The sequence below is a fragment of the Macrobrachium nipponense genome, chromosome 14, assembly GCF_015104395.2.
Source record: "Macrobrachium nipponense isolate FS-2020 chromosome 14, ASM1510439v2, whole genome shotgun sequence".
Lineage (NCBI taxonomy): Eukaryota > Metazoa > Arthropoda > Malacostraca > Decapoda > Palaemonidae > Macrobrachium > Macrobrachium nipponense.
Genome location: NC_087207.1, coordinates 60,056,954 through 60,071,185, shown reverse-complemented (window position 1 = coordinate 60,071,185; position 14,232 = coordinate 60,056,954). Strand labels below are relative to the sequence as shown.

The following is a 14,232-nucleotide window of genomic DNA, read 5'->3' as shown; positions in this document are numbered from 1 at the left end:
TCTTGCCGTAGTTCGTTTTCTAGGAAGAATTTCCTTTTGCTTTCTGCTTCGAGAAAGACAAAGAAAGGGCAGTAGCGTAATCACGTTTAATCATCCGACAGTAAGATGAAATTAGTGGCGGGTTCCTCATGGATAATGAAGGCAGGTAATGCGTCTTGCGATAGTCTCTCTCTTGTTTCTGATTCCGCCTCGATGTCGGTGGGGAGAGTTATTATATTAAATGTTTTTCATTCGGTAGTATTTTTCGTTCAGCTGGATGGGTTAAGTTATAATTTATTTTCTTCGTATTTTGAGGCTTTGGTCCAGATTTGTAATTTATTTGTTTTAGTTTATCACGACAACTGTACATGCAAAGCCTGTACTTTAGCTGTTATTATAAGTCATCATACATAACATACTGCGATTTGGGTATTGAAATTGAAAATAAATTAAAAAGAAAGGAGAAAATACTTGGGTGCATACGCGGATTAATGATTACCCTCAATAGCATTTGTTGTAATCGATTCCACACATTTACTACGAAGAAGATACTCCCGTGCTTTTCAGATTTCTACTTGCAACGAAAATACATATCATTTGCTGCTTTTCAATCATTAAGATTTCAGAGACATAACAAAGGGAGCCCATTCTTTCTTATATGCTCAAAATATGCATTACAGTAGATATAAATTTCTGAAATGGTCCCGTGCAGATACGACGAAGATGCTTACTCGGATGAGAGCAGCAGTTTTGAGAATCCTTAGAAGGAAAAGTCAAGAGAATGGTACCAGATGTTACAAGCGCAACAAACATTGATGGTAGTAGGTCCCCGTTGGGGTTAGTACTGTCATGTCAGTGCACCTCTTGCGGTGCACTGTATGTATTACCTAAGGATCTTTGCAGCGTCCCTCCAGCCCCTAGCTCCACCTATTTCATTCCCTTTACCGTACCTCCGTTCATGTTTTCCGTCTTCCTTCTTACTTCCCACCCTCTCCAAACAATTGTTTCATAGTGCAACTGCTTTGAGGTTTTCCTCCTGTCACACCTTTCAAACCCTTCTACTTTCATTTTTCCCTTCAGCACTGAATGACCTCATAGATCCCAGTGCTTGGCCTGTGACCTAAATTACATATTGAATTCCATATTTAGTAGGTACGGGAAGTAGTATAACCAAGGCAAGTCTTCGGACAGCGATAACAGAAACCAGATTAACACCGTTCGATTCTCGAGCATTCCACTGAGGGGTCGAGAGATGTGTATTTCTGGTGATAGGAGTTCACTCTCGACGTGGTTCGGAAGTCACGTATATAAAGCCGCTGGGCCTGTTGCTGAATAACCACTGACTGGTTCCTTGCATCGTAAAAACAACGTACAAATAAGTAACGCTTGGATGAAAGCGATTCATTCCCAATGTCCTGGGATAACAGGAAATTCGAAATGGCGCTCCGTCGACGCGACAGGCGAAAGAGTCGTAGTCCGATCTCCCGATTTCGATCAAAGGCCGAAACCGCCGATTATCCCCTCGGGAGAGTCGTCGTTTCGCGGGCGGTCGACCCTCAAAGAGAGAGAGAGGAACTTTCTCTCTCTCTCTCTCTCTCTCTCTCTCTCTCTCTCTCTCTGCGGGGCGGAGAGAGGCAAGGCGAAGTATTGCTTTGGTAATGGGCCGTCGATGATATGTCTTTTGACTGTGGGGGCGCGTACGATCACGCGCATACACACACACACACACACACACACAAATACATACATATATATATATATATATATATATATATATATATATATATATATATATATATATAGGCATGGGTATTATACAGAAGGACATGGCACATTACATAGGATTCATTATTGCTAGCGACATTTCGAGACGAAGTTCCATCTTTAGGCTAAAGGCAAGAAATAAATGTTACATCACTACAAAACAATTAAGCAAGTTAACGTTAACTTTCTAAATTGTTTTGTATTGACGTAACATTTATTTCTTGCCTGTTTAACCTGAAGATGGGACTTTAGTCTCGAAACGTCGCTAGCAATAAAGAATCCTAGGAATGTGCCATGCCCTTGCGTATCCCTATGCCTATTTCACCGAGGACTAGCCCACCGGTGATAAAGAATATATATATACTATATATATATATATATATATATATATATATATATATATATATATATATATATATATAAAACTTGGTGGTTCATGACCTCTTTCAGGTTTGTATCGTTCAGGTAAATAATGTGTAAAAGACTAAGGTGCAGGTTCTGACCGGTTTCGACTTTATTTCTAAACCATTGACGAAAAAACGAAAAAGTCAAAAGCGATCAGGACCTACACCCAGGCTTTTTCTTTTTCGCCCGTGGTTATGGTAGACGTATACAATCACGTGTGAGAGTGAGCATATATATATATATATATATATATATTATATATATATATATTATATACATATATGTGTATTCTATTATATATCATATATATATATATATCGTATATATATATATATATAAAATCAGAGACAGACAAAGAATAAGTTAATTACTCTTGCTGTGTTAAGATTCTTTCTTTTCTCTCGTGTTGAAGAAGAGAGAGAGAGAGGAGAGAGAGCGAGAGAGGAGGCGAGAAGAGAGAGAGAGAGAGAGAGAGAGAGTAATCACCCTGCACTCCCGCGAGAGGCCTAGAAGGGGAAAGAGATTGATCTTTGTAATTTGGAATAATTACAGGTAATTCTGGAGTTGTATCTAACGACTCCCTCCTTTCCTTAGTGATTCCCTTTGAACTACGTTTTTTTTTTTAAGTTCAGTGAAAACAGCACCCCGAAACGAGGGTATATGACACACACTACACACACACACATATATATATATATATATATATATATATATATATATATATATATATATATATAGTATATATATGTATGTATTGTATGATGATGTATATACCATATAATACATGCTTACCATATCGGTTACCTCCAACGTTGGGATGCCAGTCAGTCCAGCGTAAGTAAGAAATAAAATGAAAAAACATTCTTCTGAAACTTATCTCGCTCCAATATCTGTAGGCGGGTCGTATCCTGAAGACTTGCTTCGTATTCTGTAGTAGAGTTTTTTGCCTACTACAGAACAACTTCTGATCCCTTGGAGGTGGAGCTAACTTTGCTCCTTCCTGTGAGACCTTGGAATTCTTCATATAGGATTTTTGTACGTTTCCTTGTTTCTTTATGTTGTTTTTTCTTTGTATTTTCATGGCTTTGTTTTTCTGGTGTTAGTGTTATGTCTGTTCATGGACGTCATTTCGTAGGATTCGTTGCAGTTTTCATTATTTATTTAAGTAATAATGATGACAACGGGCTATTTGTGATATAATAAATATACGCTCTTATCTGAGGTCTACGAAACATTATGCACGGCAATTATAAAATATATATATATATATATATATATATATATAGTATATATATCAAATGATTCATCAGTTAGACGGGAAATTATGCATCGATGTTCTCTCATATTTGTCGAGTCCGCTTTTATAGGAAACGGCTTTTGGGTGGAGAAAAGAGACAATAATTATTTCATCGTGTCGTCTGTGACAGGAGTGTTTATACGCATATGTTCCTCCTCAGCCTCATACAAGAGAAAGAGCGATGTTGTAGTGTTTCTCATTCAAAGTTCATGAAAAAAATATAAAAAAAACTGAGTATGTATGATATCCACCAACCTGCGACTGTCTTATTAGACACTGGAATAACCTTTTTCAACGTTACGGTAGCTCAGAGCCTCAGACCAAAATGAGCTGAAATTCCCTTGGCTATATCACTATTTATTACGTATACCTTTCATAAATATGCATTTAGACATGAATACCAATGCTCAAATATGAGGATGTGTCTTCCTCTTGGTTACCGAGTTAGGGCATATCTGAAAAAGCTAATCACCCCTCCCCCCACGTAGACATATCGAACTAGCCTTTAAAATCTAGATCATTGAATAATATGGCTCTCTGATTTGCGTTTATTGCATAAATTATATAAATAGCTAATTATTATCTACTAGACGGGGAATTTTTTGAAATTGCATAGGAGTGTCACAACCCACTCACCCATCCAAAAGCAACTGCCAAAGTATTATTTTATTTAGATTCGGTTACATAGAACTCGTACTTTCAGTAAATGGAAAGATGAGATCACATGCAAGATAGAGATGAGGGGTGCATTGAGAGAGAAAAAGAGTGAGAGGGACAGGAAGAGAGAGAGAGAGAGAGAGAGAGAGTATTGGTTGTCATTCAGAGTTATCCCAGACATCGCCGGGTTGGTCAGCTAGTATATATTATAAATACATATATATTTGTGTATGTGTATTTATGTTTGCATGCATGTATGTATATATGCATGTATGTATGTATATATGCATGTGTGAGTGTCAAGGGATAAAGAGAGAAAGAGATAACGATACCCCAAATCACACTGATAAAAGAGGACCCTTGCGTTTGGGTCTTGATGTGTCGGTAGCACCTCTTAAGAATTCCACAGAAATTTGTGAACGATTTCCGGCGTCCCCGGGTCCTGCTCAAAAACGTCTCTTAGATTCTCCTCCTACTTCATAGAAGAAGAAGAAGAAGAAGAAGAGGAAAATAGGCCTCGAAACGATCTTTGGCAGCGTTAGAACCAGAACTAGCCATCAGCCCTGTTGAAGAATGATCTGTTCCTAGATTCGACTATGTAGACTTTTATGGAAGGAATTTCATCCAAGCTAACTGGGAGATTCCTGAAGACGTATGTCTCTCTCTCTCTCTCTCTCTCTCTCTCTCTCTCTCTCTCTCTCTCTCTCTCTCTCTCTCTCTCTCTCTCTCTCTCTCAGTCCGTTTTAGGGTCTGAACGTTAAGAGGAGTTGTGACAGAAGTTCGGAATTTATTTTCGTTCTTCCGCTTGGTGTCATATTCAGTGTTTTTTTTTTTTAAATGGTCAAAGTTCTTTCATCTACGTGTATTTACGGCTCCGTGCATACACACATGATATATATATATATATATATATATATATATATATATATATATATATATATATATATATAATGTATGTATATATATATATGTGTGTGTGTATTACTGCCCTGTGCATCATATATATATATATATATATATATATATATATATATATATATATATATATATATATATATCATGTGTGTATGCACTGTTGATTTTACTTAAGGTTCTTCACAGCGTCCCTTCGGCCCCTAGCTGCAACCTCTTGCATTCCTGTTACTGTACCTCCTTTCATATTCTCTTCCTTCCATCTTACTCTTCACCCTCTCCGGTTACACCTGTTAAATCTTTTAACTGTCGTTTCCGTTTCGGCGCTGAATGACTTCATAGGTCCCAGCGCTTGGCCTTTAGCTAAAAGTCTGTATTCTATTCTATTCTAGATGCTACTATAGTAGATTCACATCAACCGTGCATCTGATGTCTAGGCCAGTCCCTTACGACGCTCTTGATTGGCTGTTGATAAACAATCACAGGGCTGGAAACTCTGTCTCGCTCGAGAGTTTACATAGTCAGGATGTATGTTCCACCTCTCCTGAGTGATACTTTTGAAAGACGTATCCCTCATAAGAGGTGGAACATACACCCTGCCTCTTTTAACTCCCGAGAGATTGAGTTTCCAGCACTGTAATTGGCTTATCAACAGCCAATCAGGAGCGTCGTAAGGGACCGGCCTAGACATCAGAGGAAAAATTGCATAGTTTCCTGAAAGACTTAAAAAGTCAATCATGGAAGAACGATTATTAGAGATCTTTTACTTGAGAGTCTTTTAGCTTCCTCTGGAAGAACGAAAATGATGACGCAAACTATTGCACTTTTCTTCGAAGTATATATAAAAAAATGTTCTAGAATCTGTTTTCAGTTCGTTTGATAAGTACTAGTATATCTTAGGTTATCGGACGGTTGACAGGATGAGATAGCTGTTCTCACGTCAAGATCTTTCCCATAACGAAGGAATAAAACGTAATACCTTAAACAAACCGAACGAAAAACAATCTCCTCGGCTGAGAAAAAAAAAAAAAAAAAAAAAAAAAAAAACATTAGTCACGAGATGGTTGTAGGCCGCAGACGTCCTCCAAGGTTGAGCAATCCAAAACCGGAGGAGGAGTCCCAAAAAGGTGCATTACTGTCTCCCCCAAAATCTATTTATTTATTGCCAGTTACATACCCTTTGCCCCACCCCCATATTCAACCTCCCCACCCTCACAGCTCTTGTAGTTCTACATAATCCATTGTACTAAAAGTCCTATCGACCCCGAACTGAGACTCAGTGAGTCCAGTGAGTCGTCTAGTTCCAGGAGACTCAGTGAGTCGTTCAGTTCCAGGAGACTCAATGAGTCGTTCAGTTCCAGGAGACTCGGTGATCGTCGTTCCGGAGACTCAGTGTGTTCAGTCAGTTCCAGGAGACTCAGTGAGTCGTTCAGTTCCAGGAGACGTCTGTGAGTCGTTCATTTCGCCAGGAGCTCGCTGAGTCGTCAGTTCCAGGAGACTCAGTGAGTCGTCCAGTTCCAGGAGACTCAGTGAGTCGTCCAGTTCCAGGAGACTCAGTGAGTCGTTCAGTTCCAGGAGACTCAGTGAGTCGTCCAGTTCCAGGAGACTCAGTGAGTCGTCCAGTTCCAGGAGACTTAGTGAGTCGTTCAGTTCCAGGAGACTCAGTGAGTCCAGTGAGTCGTCCAGTTCCAGGAGACTCAGTGAGTCCAGTGAGTCGTCCAGTTCCAGGAGACTCAGTGAGTCCAGTGAGTCGTCCTCCATGACCCTTCCAGTGGAGTCCCGATTTGTCGTCCAGTCCAGCGTCGTAGTGAGTCGGTGAGTCTGCCAGTTCCAGGAGACTCAGTGACAGTCCGGTTTTGTCGTTGTCGTCCAGTCCAGACTCAGTGTCAGTGTCGTCAGTTCCAGATTGAGTCCGTCCAGTTGAGGTCGTTTGTCGTCCAGTTCCAGGAGACTCAGTGAGTCCGGTGAGTCGTCCAGTTCCAGGAGACTCAGTGATTCAGGTTTGTCCGTTCCCAGGTTGTTCCAGGAGTTACTCAGTGAGTCCGGTTTTGTCCTTCCAGTTCCAGGAGACTCAGTGAGTCGGTCTAGTTTCCAGGAGCTCAGTGAGGGTCCGTCCTAGTTTTCCAGGAGGCTTTCAGTGGATTGGCCAGTAGTCGTCCAGTTCCAGGAGACTCAGTGACTTCGTCCCAGGTTTTTCCAGGATGCCTCAGTGAAGTCGTCTAGTCCAGGAGGCTCAGTTTGGAGTCAGGTGAGTCGTCCATTTCCAGGAGACTCAGTGAGATCAGTTCCAGGAGACCTCAGTGAAGTCTTAGGTGAGTTCGTCTAGTCCAGGAGACTCCGTTTTGAGTCCAGTGAGTCGTCTATGGCCAGGAGGACTCAGTAGAGTCAGTTGAGTCGTCCAGTTTTCCAGGGCTCAGTGAGTCGAGTGAGTCCGTCTAGTTCCGGAGACTCAGTGAGTCGTGTCCAGTTCGCAGGAGGCTCAGTGAGTCGTCTAGTTCCAGGAGGCTCCGGTGAGGTCGTCCAGTTTCCAGGAGGCTCAAGTGAGTCGTCTAGTTCCCAGGAGGCTCCAGTGAGTCCGTCTTCCATTCCAGGAGCTCAGTTAGTCGTCCCAGTTCCCAGGAGCTCATTGAGTCGTCCAGTTCCAGAGGCTCAGTGAGTCCGTCCATTCACAGGAGCTCCAAGTTGGAGTCGTCAGTTCGGAGGCTCCGTGATCGTCTTAGGTCCAAGGAGCGCTCAGTGGTCGTTCCAGTTCCAGGAGGCTCAGTGATCGTCCGTCCAGGAGCTCCAGTTTTGGAGGTCGTCCAGTCCAGGAGCTCAGTGAGTCGTCTAGTCCAGGAGCTCCAGGAGGTCGTCAGTTCCAGGAGGCTCAGTGAGTCGTCCAGTTCCAGGAGGGGGGGGGCTCAGTGAGTCGTCCAGTTCCAGGAGCTCCAGTGAGTCGTCATAGTCCAGGAGGCTCGTGAGTCCCCCCAGTTGAGTTCGTCTTAGTGCCAGAGACTCCAGTTGCTGAGTCCAGTGAGTGTCCAGTTCAGGAGGCTCAGTGAGGTCAGTGAGGTCGTCCAGTTCCAGGACCCCTTTATGGAAACAGGAGGAGGAAAACCGAAGAGAGAAAAAATTCCAAGTCTCAAAAGCTTTTCGTTGTTTTCTCATAATTTTCGAAAAAGGAGAAAAGTTCCGAGTCATTTTTTCCCCTTATTTATTTTTGGTTTATTTTATTTTTATTTATTTACTTTTTTTTTGCGTGGGACGGTCACTTTTTCAGAGATAGAGGCATCTTGTCAAAGTTTGGCAAAGAGGATATGGTTTTTTAGTTAAAGGGGTTTTTTGCCAGTTATAAATAATACGGCGGCTGATATTGAATGGTTTCGGTCGAATGCTGTATATATATATATATATATATATATATATATATATATATATATATATATATATATATATATAAATATATATATATACATAATGTGTGTATGTTTGTGTGGATGAGTATTTTAAAAGTATGAATACTTTTAAAACTACCTCCGTCTTACAGTCAAGAACCACTTGAAATTTCGGAGGAATCGTGAAAAAAAAAAGGCCAAAGAGTTAAAAAAGAAACTAAAAATATGCCGTGGTCAGTGCCGTGTACAGAGAGCTCATAAATTCGTGTTGATACCGAGCCCAGATAAGTAAAAAAAATAATGCTAGGATTAATATCTTTGTCTTGTCCGAAAAATAATAAATCGTTGAAGAAAGTTGCAACTTCCCTATAGGGTTCTGATGTAGGTGGGATTGCGTTATACGTAGTCTCGCAAATCAACATAGTAGATAATAACCACGACCTGGGGGTGGGGAAAGTTTAAATAATTCTTTTAAAAATTAAAGGAAACAGAAAAAAAAAATAAAAATTGGTTCTTGACTAGCCAGCAAATAAAAAGCCCTTTACATTGTATGAAGCGTTACTTTTTGGTCCCTGGCTAGCCAGAAAAAAAGTCTTTGCAGTAGCAAGAAGCATTACTTTTTAGTCCTTGGGTAACCAGCAAAATGAAAATTTGCTTTGCGAAAGCAAGAAGCAATACTTTTAGGGGTCTTTGACTAGCCAGAAAAAAAAAATAAAACTCGACTCAGCAAGAAGCATTACAGCGGAAGAAAACCAAATTGAAAGGGTTACTTAGGACAGGTCGCGAGGGTCTCGCATTCATTTCCTCTTTCTTTTTTTTCCCTTCTTGGTTGATATCTCGGTACGAAAGAATCCAGCAGAAGAATGGACGCTGAGGTTGGGCATTCGAACGCTGATAAGGCACCTCTGCCAGTTGGTTAGGTGACTCCACTGCCTCTGATAGGCACGTCATTGTCAGCCTTCAGAAACCTCTCTAATAAGGTCAGCAGGAAAGACGTATTGCAAGGACTTTGTTTATTAGTAAAAGATATTTTCATAACTCATAATTCAGAGTTAAAAATGGCAAGTGTTTTCGTAATTTGGAAGCGAGCAAAAATATGAACGAATGAGAGCAGATGTCATCTCGATTATACATTCGTAAGAGCAAAACCACAGGTGACTTCAGGCTTACAGTTACGTCAAATGTGAATTACGAAAATTAACTAGCTCGTCTGCCATTTAAGAGACTATGTATGGAGAGAGTAATGTATTCGGCAACGCCTAGTAAAGTGATGTCTACATTTAGAATTATTGTAGTGATAAAGTGTTTCGACGTTCGTATTCTGTGCGTCATTTGTTTCTAACATTTTCTGGTAACAAAGATTTCAGGTCTATCGGTGATAGATGATTAAGAATTATCTGGCGTTGAACTGTCAAGGTTCCTAGTACCCAGTTTATCTGGGACAAAGGTAAAGTTTAAAGTTAAAGTCTGATGTGAAGTTCAAAGGTAAAAACGGATGCAGAATAATCTGGCTTCAAAGCAGGATTATTTCTGAAATGTATAATTGGTAATTAAGAATTTTCCTAGCGTCGCAAATACTTGGGCCCTTGTTGCGGATATGTAGAGGATAAACTTGACGACAAAGTGATAATTTACCGAGAAAATTTACTGAGATTTATCTGGCGTTACAACAGAAAGTAAATGAAGAGAGAGAGAGAGAGAGAGAGAGAGAGAGAGAGAGAGAGAGAGAGAGAGAGAGAGAGGTCTCAACAAATTGCATGCATCGATCATAAGAAATTATTGTGATAAGCGGGACACGTGAGAGGTCGGGCTTGCTCGATTTTCCTTTCCTCAATCAGGAATTATTATTATTATTATTATTATTATTATTATTATTATTATTATTATTATTATTATTTTGTGACTAAAAGTAATACACACCTTTCGCAGCATTCAGAGATGACAGAAAACTAAGCAGAGAGTGACAAAAAGTGTTGTTCTTGAGGGTACTAATAGATTGCTTCTCATTTTGTTTCACTCTCTATATGCAAAATGTGTTTTTTTTTTTCTCTCATACGCCCATGTAACCTATAGAGAGTGTGGTGAAAAGGAAGGGCATTCCATTCAAGGTCTCTACGCAAGCCTCTAGGGATGGGACTGCTAGCCCTGCACCCTTTTTCTTGGCCCTACCGGATGCTGGTGCTAAGTTACAGCTGGGTAGACTTGTGGTGCGATAGTTAGAAAGTGGTGGTGGGGGGTGGTGGAAAGAGCCGTATATAAAAGAATATTAAATAAAATTAATATTACGACAAACTTTTATACTTATTTCAGGTACACAAAAGAGAAAAAAAAATGGAGTTTATTGTCAGAAGTGTTATGAAGTTGGAGAGGAGGACTTAGAAGGAGATCAATAGATGTCACGAGGGAGGCATTGAGAAGAAAGAGCCTCAACATCTAGAAAATGCGAGTGCGCATGCGTGTAGAAGGAAGGTTTGACGGCCTGTTGATGAGTGTTTTATGGATATGCATAGTCTTGTCAGTGTGAGGGAAGGTCTCCTCACTCGGGGAGAGAGAGAGAGAGAGAGAGACGAGAGGGACAGGGAGGGGATGAGAGAGAGAGAATGAGAGAGAGAGCTATATTACCGTACAGGCGAGAATCGACAACGTACTAGGTATTTTGGTTCCTAACTTTGCAAGAATATCGCATCCTCAAAACATCATTAATTTAAAAATCAAGATCGTCATTTAAGTTGTGTTATAATATTAAAAAAAGTGCAAATTTTTCTTAAAGTTATGATATGGAAAAACTGTTAGAAACTCATATGCCTCGAAAGATGTAGTTCCCATTGTACAAACACTATATCATTATAAATATGACTGAACATTACCTAGTAATATTTTTTAAATTTCAAAAAGCACAAAAGAAAATCTTTTTAGATCAATTATCATAAGAAAGCATAAGAAAAAGTTAGGACTGAAAGAACAATAGGAAAAGAAACAATGGCAAAAGACGAAAATTTTAAGCTGGTATTAAAATGACAAAATGAAAAGAAGAATAATAGAAGAAATGTCACCCGTGTCAAAATGTTTGAAAAAAAAAAGAATATATTATTCATCAGCTGGTGTCTAACAAGTTAACAAAATGTAAGTGACGTAAATTCGAAAAGAATGAAATACAATGTAGAACGTAAAAAGGAAGGGGGGGGGGGGAATATTGGCTAATGATAAAAGGGCAAACAAAAACGAAAGTCCTTTGAAAGCTGAATAAGAGAGATTTAAAGAAATTGAAAAAATCGTCATTCGATGATTAAATGTCTGTAAGATAAAAACTGGATATACGAATAATAAAGAATTCGACTGTTAACAGGTCCAACCCAAAGTAAAAAAAAAAAAGAAAAAAAAAAAAAAAAAAAAAAAAAAAAAAAAAAAAAAAATAGAAAGACAGATCAAAGTAAATAAAAATTCTTTTAAAAGACGAATGAGAGGGAACTGTCAGTGGGTCTTAAGATGAAAACGAAAAAATTATAATAAAAACATTCTGGCAACACGAATAATTCAACTATTCAAAAAAACGCATAACGAAAAAAATAAGGAAATAGAATACAGAAAAGTGGGCCGGTGTTAAGATGTCAAAAGACAGAGAAGAACTCTTGGAAAAGACGAATAAGAGAAATTTGCATTCCGTCCTAAAAGTTTGAAGAGGAATTATTGCATCTCGGATTGAGGATCAGCGCTGAAGCGAACCCGGCTACGCCAGGCGACGGCCAAGTTTGCAAGCAGTTTTAGCAAACTCACAAACTTTTTACATTAGTCAGATTAAGACAGACAGATGCCCCGCTGCCTGCCTGCCTGCCTGCCTGCCTGCTTGCTCTCTCTCTCTCTCTCTCTCTCTCTCTCTCTCTCTCTCTCTCTCTCTGATGGGGAGGGTTGAGGAAGGGGGAAGGAGGAGACTGTCTTTTGCTGTGATGTGACCTGTGCAGAACCCTTTATGTTACGAAGCACCTGTCAATGTCTTCTCTGAATTTGGAAACTTAATTTGGGGCTTAAATTTCTTCTGTTGCTGTTTTAACTTGGAAGAAGTATTTTATGTTTTTGGAGTATTTAAGTCATTCAGAGTATTTCAACGGTTATTTCTTGTACACTGGATATTTCGTATGTATATTTTATTACACTCAACAGTTTGTTGTTCAGGATACAAAACCAGCTTGGATTATATGTACATATTGAGCTAGTCATTAAAAGTTTTGAGTATATGAAATGTGGTTTTTATTCAGTATTTTTGTAAAGGTAAAGTAAAAACAAATCCATCGAAAAATGATGCAATAAAAATTATGCATGCAGAACTAGTCCTCTCAAAAAGAAAAATACTGTAGAAAACTTCATATGGAAGTTCCCTTTTTTTACCATGATATAATCAGTGAAAAGTAATATAGTTTACAAAACTTAGCATCGATATGTATAATTTCATGTCTTTCCACAACCAGGGTTTGTCAAGGAAGTTTTCAGTGAACATTGAAAAATTTATCTTTGTAGTGTTATCAAAAATTGAATTTGAATTCATATAAATGTAAATGAGTATTAACTCGTTTTTGTAACAGCATTTTATATCTCTAACATATATATATATATATATATCTATCTATATATATATATATATATATATATATATATATATACAGGGTTTGTCAAGGAAGTTTTGAATGAACATTAAAAAACTGTTATAAAAAATTGGATTTGAATTTATACAAGTGAGTGTTAGCTCTGTTTTATACAGCATTTTACATATATATATATATATATATATATATATATATAATATATATATACATATATATATACAGTATATTTATATATATATATATATATATAATATATAATATATATAAAACTTAGAGGTATCGATACGATACAAATCTCTGAAACGTAAACTTCCTTCAAGTGATATATTCCTAATACAAATCACCAACGATGTCTTGATCTGTCGATTCACAATCACCCCGGGAGATTTAGGGAAACGTTTTTGCGGCTTATGACTCCTCGGGAGATTTATTTGACTATCACGTTTTTATGAGTTTTTTTTTTTATTGTTATACGTGTTTTATGTAACAAGTTACTAATGGTTTTAGCCCTTCTCGTATATGTAACAGAAACCCTTCAAGTTTGTACAGAGGTTTTTATATTTGTAATTTACAATGAAATGCTAGAAATTATTCTTGCCTTACATGCTACAAAAACAACATGTCAGTTAATGACATCTCAATCTGACAACCACCACGTGTTCTGAACGATTTTAATTCAAAAGAAACGTAGGGGGCTGATTTTTACCTGAGACACGAAGATGAAGATGATGCCTTTTCACACCTGGGTTGTAGAAAGGAGGAGAATGAACGGGATGGTGAGGAAGATGGTGGTGGTGGTGATGATGATGTTGGTGAGTAGGAGGAGGAGGCAGCCATCCAACGGAGCAATCACTCATTCACGTTCAGAAAAAGTCACTCACTCATGCACCACACTCACACGCGCACGTCGAGTTGCGGGAAACCAACTGGCGACGTCCGCACGCCGAGGCGGTTGAAGGGTAACTGAGACCGTAGTGTGCCTGGGAGAGGGACTCAAGTCTAGGAGAGGTTGAGGTTAGAGAGAGAGAGAGAAAGAGAATGAAGGATAGAGAGAGAGAGAGAGAGAGAGAGATTCTTACTGCTTTCAACGTCACCACCACCACAGCAATGGTGCTAGACCCCTCCATACGTCCTTCAGGTCCTCCTCCCCACCCACCCACCAAGCCCCCTTTGTCTACCTCCCACATCCCCCTACGAGATTTTAAATTTCTCCTTTCATTTTGAAATCATTTTTTTTAAAGCCTTC

At 39.1% G+C, this 14,232-nt stretch overlaps 1 protein-coding gene across 2 annotated transcripts in view; it reads right to left on the bottom strand.

Annotated features, from left to right (window-relative positions):
* The window catches only part of LOC135226120 (uncharacterized), a 275,551-nt gene extending 261,600 nt beyond the window's left edge, over positions 1 to 13,951 (bottom strand). The window contains exon 1 of one of the 2 annotated variants that reach the window (XM_064265567.1): positions 13,885 to 13,951. The gene's annotated coding sequence lies outside the window, so the exon portion shown is untranslated. Of the gene's footprint in view, positions 1 to 13,692 lie in introns of both variants that reach the window. The other variant, XM_064265566.1, reaches the window with a different exon arrangement.
* Between the last annotated feature and the right edge of the window lie 281 nt (positions 13,952 to 14,232).